Genomic DNA, 9341 nt, shown 5'->3' with positions numbered 1-9341 from the left:
ATTAAAGAGAGTATTGCTAGCAATTTTCTTTTATTAATTGATAATGGTTAACTTTATGTTAAGATTTTGTTAATTATTCACAATTGTTTCTTCTTGTTACTTTTGTATATAAATATTTAGTTATTCAATAATATAACACACTTTCATTTTCTTTTACTTGTATTCATGTTATGGTATAAGTTGACAATTAGTTTTTATTGTGCTTTGTACTTTTGTACTTCTGTTTGCTATAGTGATTTCTAAAGAATTTCTTAATCTTTACTTCATATATCCCTCAAATGGTATTGAGCATATGTTTGTCTCAAAGTCATTTACTATTGACAACTATTCTTCTTAAAGTTGCACCATGTGTATGGTATTTTTAAGCAAAATCAACTTTGTCTTTGTTGGTGACAACCCACCTCCTCCAAATCTCAAAGTGGATCAACATTATAGGAGAGCAATAATAATATTGATGTCTTACATAATTGAGATATGTTTTTCTTTAGTACATGTCATTTGGTGTGATCTTGAAACTCAATTCAAACATTAAAAAAGACCTTATGTTTTTCTACTAAATAAAAAATTGAGTCTCACTCAAGAGAATTTTTCTATTAACCATTATTTTATTATGTTTAAAACTTTATAAAACAAACTTAATGACTATCAACTATTACCCTCATGTTTCTATGGTGCAATATGATCATTTGGAATATCATCACTTTGAACGTGTTTTATCTTCTTAACCTTAGTAATTCTCATGCTCAAATTAGAGGTCAAATTTTAATGATTCATCATGTTAAAGCAAAAGATAAATTTCTCATAGACACAAAGTCATAATGAATTTTGATAGTTGAGAATTATTAAGCTTTAGATGAATTTTATATTGTATTTAATATATTTGTTAAATGTTTCAAAATATGTAATTATAAAATTATTCATAAGAATAGATAGTTTGAAAGCAACCAATAAGGGAACTAACATTTTGTAAAAGAAAAATTATGACAAACATTTGTTTTAAATTAACTGTGTCAATCAAAGTACAAAATTAAGAAGTTAACCAAAAAAATGAACTTATCCTTAAGAAGTGAAAGATTATCTTCTTTAGTAGAGACAAAAGTATTTTTATGCTCATTCCTCAAGCCTTACACCAAAATGGCAAAAGAACAAAAGAAAGAAAACAAAAAGAACTTCTCTTTAGAAATATTTTTAAAAATAGTTTATTCTATCTCACAAGTAATTTGACGTGTCTAATATAGACTATCAAGCTAAAAGCTATTTAACAAAATACATATCCATGCAAAAGACAAGCAACTAGAATATGTAAAGTTCATATCATTCAAAAATTAAATCTTATTATGTACAAATTTCTTGTGTTCTTTCTTAGTGTATAGAAGCCTAAAGAGACATAAGAATGATACTTTAAGAGTGTAATTTGCTTAAAGAAGTATTTGTAAGAATCTTTAGATGAATAGAACTTGAAGAGACTTGTGCAATAATATTTAGAGTGTAACATATGCAACATGTATACTTAAGTTGAATAGAAAAAATATTGACTAAGGTCAAAGACTAAGCATTGGTCTATCATTTTTTGGTGAACTAATATAAATTTTGTTTAATATTCATTCTTTCTACTCTTAATCATTTTATAAGTAGGTTATTTTTTAACTTAAAGTTATTCTTCTAACTAGTAGAAGTCCAATTAGTCTAAATACTCATTTCATCTTGGTTCATCAATAGATTTTAAGACTCACTCCTAATTGGTATTAATAGATGATGTCCTAACTACAGTTACAAGTTTTTGAAGGTTTTTAATCTAAAGATCACAACTGAGAATCTAATTCTCATCTTTCTCATACGTATTTTTCCAAAAATAATTTGCTATATTTTGTGTATTTTTATTTCTTAAATTCTTGATTTTTCATTATATTAATTTTTTTTTAACTCTTATCAATTACTTAATAACAAATTTGTCACTTTGATTAATGGTTCTCATATTAAAGTCATAGTTACAATAACAATGAACTATTAAAATCAACTCAACATTTATTTTTCAAAATGTACTTTACATATCTTCTCTTGGACCCACCTTTTTATCCATCAAAACATTACTCAATATATGTTATTATGGCATAATATTCTTTACTAACTCTTGTTATTCAAAATTCACTCAAGTTGAAAATGATTGGCAATAGTAAAGTCATACATAGCTTACATGTTGGAGTATTGAGCATTCTTTGTAACACCTTAAATTAATTTTCAAGTAATAATTTCATAAAATAGGAGTAATAAAATTTTCATTTAAATAAAAGATCACATCATAGAGTTTCATAAAATAGTTCAAAACAATAAAAGATTACAAGTTTATATAAAAGACTGCTACAGGACTAATTCAGTCACATCATAATTTCAAAATACAATCTAAGTCCTATAGTAGTTTATCCTTTCTTCACTAAGTTTGGTATTGATCGTCTTGGTCACCTGAAAAATAAATGTAATGATGAGTACTCTACAATATTCAACACATATAAACATAGAGACTCACATCAAATACTACACATTTACTAACATATTTTCAATCATGCATCCACAAGACAAGCATCTCAATCTCAGTCACAATCATCATTCATCATCTATTCCAATTCAGGACACAACTGGTGCACTTACTGTACCAACATTTCACACATATGCGCTTATCACACGTAGCCACGCTCATTGTGACACTGTGATCACAGTTTCATACCATGAATAGTCGCCGATTACCCTCACCTCATAGGTACTGCGTGGGCAGTCACGAGTTGCTCAGCAAAGGTGTTAGTCAAGGGTTTAGTCAAGAGGAGAGTGTGTGGCCTGTGGTGCATCCATGCTCACTGTTGGGTCACCACCACTCTCTCTTCCCCAAGGTATCTCTATCATCCCTATCTTCCACACATCTAGTGTATTTCTAAACCATCTATAGCATATCATACACGACATACTTTGCTTACATTTATTCACATTACACAGCACAAAGGCCCACCTTTATTTACAGTACACGGCACACAGACCCATAATTCGTTCATAATGCTCGGCACATATGCTATTATTCCATCACACAACATATCAACAGGTCATCCATATCCATTTACAACCATTTACATTATTCAATCATCATTCCTTAACATGCTCACACACATTCTTAATCAAGGGTATGTCAACCCACAATCAATTCACATTTCACTCTAAACACACAATAATTTTCATCAAATCACACATTTCTTACTCTCTATCTCAGCCACATCACAACATTCAACAAAATAAACAGTAAATTAAACACAATGAGATAGGGTAGAGTCCTCCCCTTACCTCAAATGAAGACTCGCACACCAAATCAACAAGGTAAGTGCTCCCCTACACGAACTTTGACCTAAATACATAGAAGAACTCCATGAGAACTCAGGAAAACTGAGAAAACAATGAGTGAGGATGACACATCATAAACCCTAACTATGAAAACTCACATCTAAGCGTTTTCAACACGAATCCAACCTCCAATCTAGCTTACGAACGGCTTTGGAAACAATATAATCGGTGGAATAGGGTTTAGAATTGAGAAGATAGAAGAGATTTTGAAGGGAGAAGATGAGAAATGAATTTCTCTAACCCTAACCCTAACCCCTTCAAATACCCCTCTGCTCATGACACTCTCACTACAGCGAGACACTCTCGCAGCAGCAACGCCTCCTATCGCTATAGCAAAAATATCAGAGAAAATTACACCCTGATTTCTGCATATTCTCGCTATAGCGAGACTACGCCCAGAAATGTACCTCAAACTGTTGTTTTGTCGATACAACGAGACACTCTTGCTACAACAATAAGGCGACAGTTTCACACCTTCCTCCTAGGGCCCTCTCGCTACAGCGAGAACACCCTGCACCAAAACACTTGGCCAAAATTCAGTCTAACCCCAAATATATATATATATATATATATATATATATATATATATATATATATATACTCTTATAACCGCGTATTTATCTATACGCATTCATACACACATAATTCAATATTTATCACACACTCAAGAGTACATTCCAATATCCATATATATATATAATAATAATAATAATGACAATCAATATTACAAAAAGGTTGGGCGTTACATTCTTCCCATTTTTCATTTAATGTTGATGTAAATATTATGATAATCAATATAGTAGATAGTCATTTAATTTTTAAAGTAGTTGATAATACTCTCTTATGGCATAGTAGATTTGGTCATTCATTTGACAAAGTCCAAAAAGTTTAAAGAAATAAAATTCTTATCTATTTCTTTCCTTTTTTTTTTTTAATTTGTTAGTCTTTAATATAGTAGATAATATTTTGTTTGCTCCCTTACAAAATTTAGACATATATAATTTTTTGTATAATTGAAGAAGTTTAGTATTTAATATTTATATTTACTATAAAACATATTCCACTAGAATTGCCACTTGGCATTCTCTCTTATTTTTCAATTTTTAAACTTTTCTTCCTAGATTAAAGATTTAAGAAGCAAAGTTAAGAAGGTATAAAAATTACTAACGGAGGTTGGTTAGAATGGCAAGCGGTTCGATATTGTTTAAGTAAGGTCTCGAGTTCAAATCTTTGTGTATGTAAAAAATCTTTCGTGATAGACTCACACACCACATTTAGGTGCGTTGATCATGGTTCACAAAACTTTATTTCATGCAATACTTAATTTATTTTTTAGCTTCTTAACTTTTCTTTCAAATATTCAATCGCTACCATATGAGACTTAAATTACTCATTTTTAATGACCTTATCTTCAATCTAATGAAACAATTGTAGATTCCTTCTTTTTGTAAATAATACAAAAATGTATACCAAAAATATCAATTTCTTATCATTACACTACAAAATCACAACTAAAAGAAAATCTTTTCATTCTAAAATAAAAAATAGAAGAAATATGATTTTTATACAATATCTTAATTAAATTCTATGTAATGATCAATAAATTGAGTTTTATTCCACATTTAGTCCCATCCAATCAAAATCTTAACAACAATTGAATTTAACAAATTTTTAAACTGAAATAAATTGATGAACAACCAATACCAACACAATAATAGTGTTTATTAGTGTCAAATCGAAAATGGGTTGTGGCCAAGCAGTAAGGCAACAGGTTTTGGTCCCGCTATTTAGAGGTTCAAATCCTTCCGTCCCAGAACATATCCATTCATGATGGATATTATATTTGAATACAAATTGTATATTTGGAATAAGGATTACCTTTTTTTTTTTGTAATCATTATGGATGACTAATTATAGTGGATAACTAATTATCTATCTATCTATATATATTACTTATTGTTATTGTTTCACTTAAACACAATAATGTGAATCTCCATGAAATATTCAAGTACCAACCTAATTGCATTCTCAAACATTTAGTATGAAATCAATTATTTTTCTATCTAAAGGACCAAAGGTTGAAACCAAGAAGAAAAAATATAGAAAGAACAACAACAAATTCTAAGTTTGAAATAATATTTTTATTTACTTTTTCTACCTAAAAGATTGGTGGTTAAAGCTTAAAGAATAGACAAATAAAGAACAACAATAAACTAAAAGTTTGAAACAATATTTTTGGTTGCTTTTGCTATTACCTTTTAATGTTTTGCTCGTATATTCATGCGCACGATACAATTACATCTTTCAATGTAGACTTTCTAAAAGGAAAATACTCTTATTGTGTCTTATTTGTTAGATTGAGTTATATGATCCTTGTACTATCAATTTTTAACCTTAAGATAAGATGAATTGTATTGCCACTTAAAACAAATTAATCTAGTAATTCTATATTGAGACCTACCACCTCAAATGCTCCTTTTTGTCTTTTAGTGAGTTTTCTCTCAATTAAAAAGTTAAAAGTAGTGCTTGATGCCTCTGTCAATCACCTTTATTGTTGCACAATTTATTGAAAAGCTATATTAAAATTTGAAAGTCACCTATATGAAATAATCTAGTACAACTTATATTAATAGTATTATACCCACCTTCTAATAACAATAATCAATTTAGGCAAATACTTATATGATTACTCACAATCCCTAAAGACACATGCAAATGCTTTTTACTTTACAATTCATGTCTTTAAATTTGTCACACTATATGTAATGAGTTTGTAACTGTAACATCTTCATTTTTATTATTGCATATTTATTTTAATTGCTATTTTAGTTTATTTTTTAAAAGAAAATTTTTGAAATTATGAAACTACAAGAGGTCTCGCTTAGGTGAGACATGTTTCGCTCAAGCAAGACTGATCATTCTGAATCACTCGCTACACTACACTCTCGCTCAAGAAAGATCAGTCTAATCCAGGTGAGAATGAATAATATTGCCCCAATTGTCCTCTCGTCTAGGCAAGAAGGTATCTCGCTAAAGAGAGAAGGCATAGAAAACAATGGGAGCTCTCTAGATCAGGTCTCGCTTAAGCGATTTGTGAATTTCTTAAGTGAAAATTGGATAGTGAGCACCATATTTCAGAGATCCTCATTCGCTTAAATAGCTTAAGCAAATGGAAAGTAGCTTAAGAGAAAACTAGACAAAGAGCACCATATTTTAGAGATTTTCATTGAAAGGAAAACAACTAAAGCAAATTGTGTGCACTTAAACAAATTTTGGTCTACTTAACCAAATATTGCAGGAATTGAAAAAAAATAGCAAAAATTTGCCATCTAATATAAAAATAAGTAAATACAACAAAATTTAAAAGAGAATAAGATATTTATATTATATATATAAGTTTCGTAATCAAATTTTAATGGTGAGATGTCCTTCAAATAAATGAAACTAAATTAAACATAAACTAAAATTTGAAATGAAATAAGGAAAAAAGTAAATAAAACTAAAGTCATGGTTCTTGTGCAACAACATCATCATATAAAGGTTGATCTTTCTTATATGGTCTTTTCCCTCCATAGTATGTTACTATTCATGACCATGATCCTTTTCAACTTGATCCTCTTAAGCATCTTTTGTGATCCCTTGATCAATATGGCCTCCATCATCAACCTATTGTTGCCTTTCTCCTTTTCATGTCCTGCATCCTCTTTATATCAGTTGGAGTTATTTGGAACTGGAGAAGTGCCTCCAAGCTATGAGACATATGGTGCAGTTCTTCAGGTGTAAACCATAAGAATGTTGAAGTGTTTCCTTGATGTTGGTGTAGGGTAAAGCAATAGAATGATTCATTAAGGTGTGTGTATGCTTGATGATTCACCACTGGCTGGTGGAGGATGTGTATATAAGCTTGATGATTGGCCTCCATAGTAATATTTGAGTTAGATGTTGTATAAAGTGACACTCCATGAGTGTCATGTTGGGGATAGGTGGTGGTGTTGATGAAGAAGGCTGAAATGGTGCATGTCTTTACTTTAATTGGTTGATGCAATAATCGTTGATGAACTGAACATTGATAAACTTTTTCGATTTGATACTTGATTTTAAAAGGTATAGTATTTGAACACCTTGGACAATACAAAAAGCAGTGACTAATGCTAGGAATTCTAAGGGTTTTGTGGCAACTATAGAACGGGAAAGGTTCAGCATCATAAACTAGTAAATCTTCTTATATATCACCATTGCAATGCACACTCTTATCGTCTCCATGATGTTGTAGATGAGGTAAGCCTAAGGCATATGCACGTATGATGTGTGAGTGGTTCCCTCTCTTAAACCTCATTGGCTTACCTTGATTATTTGGCTCATATGATCTATTTGGAATACCTATTGTCTCAACTATATTGCCATCTAAAAATCTAGTAACACCTCTTCTCTTATGCTAGTGATGGCATAACTTCCCTTCTTATAAGGTGTGGAGATTTCTTAGCAATGTGTTAATTGCATCCTATCATATGAGACTGTGCACTTACAAACCCAATACTTCTTCTTCATCTGACTTGGTTGCAAGCGTCATGCGTTGATATAAATTTTTTTTACTATTTCTTCATAAATCTTATTTAAGAGGTTTGCAAAGAAATGTCATATCCTCTTGTTAATTTCATTTGTAAACTCAGTAAATTGTCCTTCTTCTTCTAAGCACACATTTCTTTCTAGCAATAATTCCCTTAAGTTTAATTCCAATAACCTTTCATATTTGGCTTGGTTTCTGAATTTGAATTTGTCAAAACCAACAGAGGAGTGCGAATGAGACTGACTATTGTTTGTGTAGAAAAGGACTACTTTTGAGTAGGTATATCCTCATATTCTTGTGTGTGCCTAATCCTACTTTTGGATGTTGTCTCTTCCTTTGGGGAATAGTCTTCTTTGGTGTCATCTCTGCAAAATTACAATAATAGGATTAAGTAAAATGCGTCAACAACAATGAAAATTCACTTAAGTCAAACAAATTTGCTTAAGCCAAGATAAATCACTTTAGACAAATTTCTTCGCTTAATTGAATGTTATGCGCTTCATCCAAATTTTACAAAAATGTAAAAATCAAACTATTCACAAATGCACTTGATCACAAATAAATACTTTAAAACTCTAACTCTAACAATTACAACCCGAAGTCTAACTAGTTTTATAATAAACCTAAAACTCTAACCATTAAAATCCAAATTCTAACTAGCTCAATAAATATCTAACCCATAGAATACTTGAAAGGACATATGCTGAAGAGATGAAGGAGAACGTACCTAAAGAAGGAAAGTTGAAGAGATGAAAGAAATGATTGAACTTGCAAATACAAGTAATAGAGAGTAATTGTTGAGTTGAAGTGTATAACTATTGTTAGTGGGTAAGTTTTCAATATTAGTAATTGTTGAGTTTTTGGAATCTCTCCTTTAATGCACATCAATGGCAAATTCACTTTCGTGCAAATTCATTTTTTAAGCAAATATCATTTTGCTTAAAGCGAGTTAGGAGGTAGGTCACCAAACACGCTTAAAAAATTTATAATTCACTTAAGTGAAGTTCACTTAAGTGAAAGGTGTTTCGCTTAAGACAATGGAGATGTTTAAAATATGGTGCTCTATATTCAATTTTTGCTTAGTAGTTTTAATACTCGCTTATGTAATTTGTTTTTGCTTAAGCATATTTTTTCTTACTTAAGCGATGGTCACTATTATTCTATATTCACTTAAGTTAACGTGACTAATCGCTTAAGTCAAACTTTTTTTGCGTTTAAGCAAAAATTGAACATTCTATCTAAGTGGACCAAAATCTGCTTAAACAAAAAGAACTTAACATCTAGTTTCTATGCAAACGGGAGAGAATTCATATCCATATATATATTTCATTACTTGGTATTTAAAGCATTTTTAGGAGTTGATTTCACGTATTTGTTTATTAAGTATTTATTT

The sequence above is a fragment of the Abrus precatorius genome, unplaced genomic scaffold (genome assembly GCF_003935025.1).
Source record: "Abrus precatorius isolate BTA unplaced genomic scaffold, Abrus_2018 Scaffold3, whole genome shotgun sequence".
In the NCBI taxonomy this organism is placed as follows: domain Eukaryota; kingdom Viridiplantae; phylum Streptophyta; class Magnoliopsida; order Fabales; family Fabaceae; genus Abrus; species Abrus precatorius.
Note: the sequence above shows the minus strand (reverse complement) of the source record.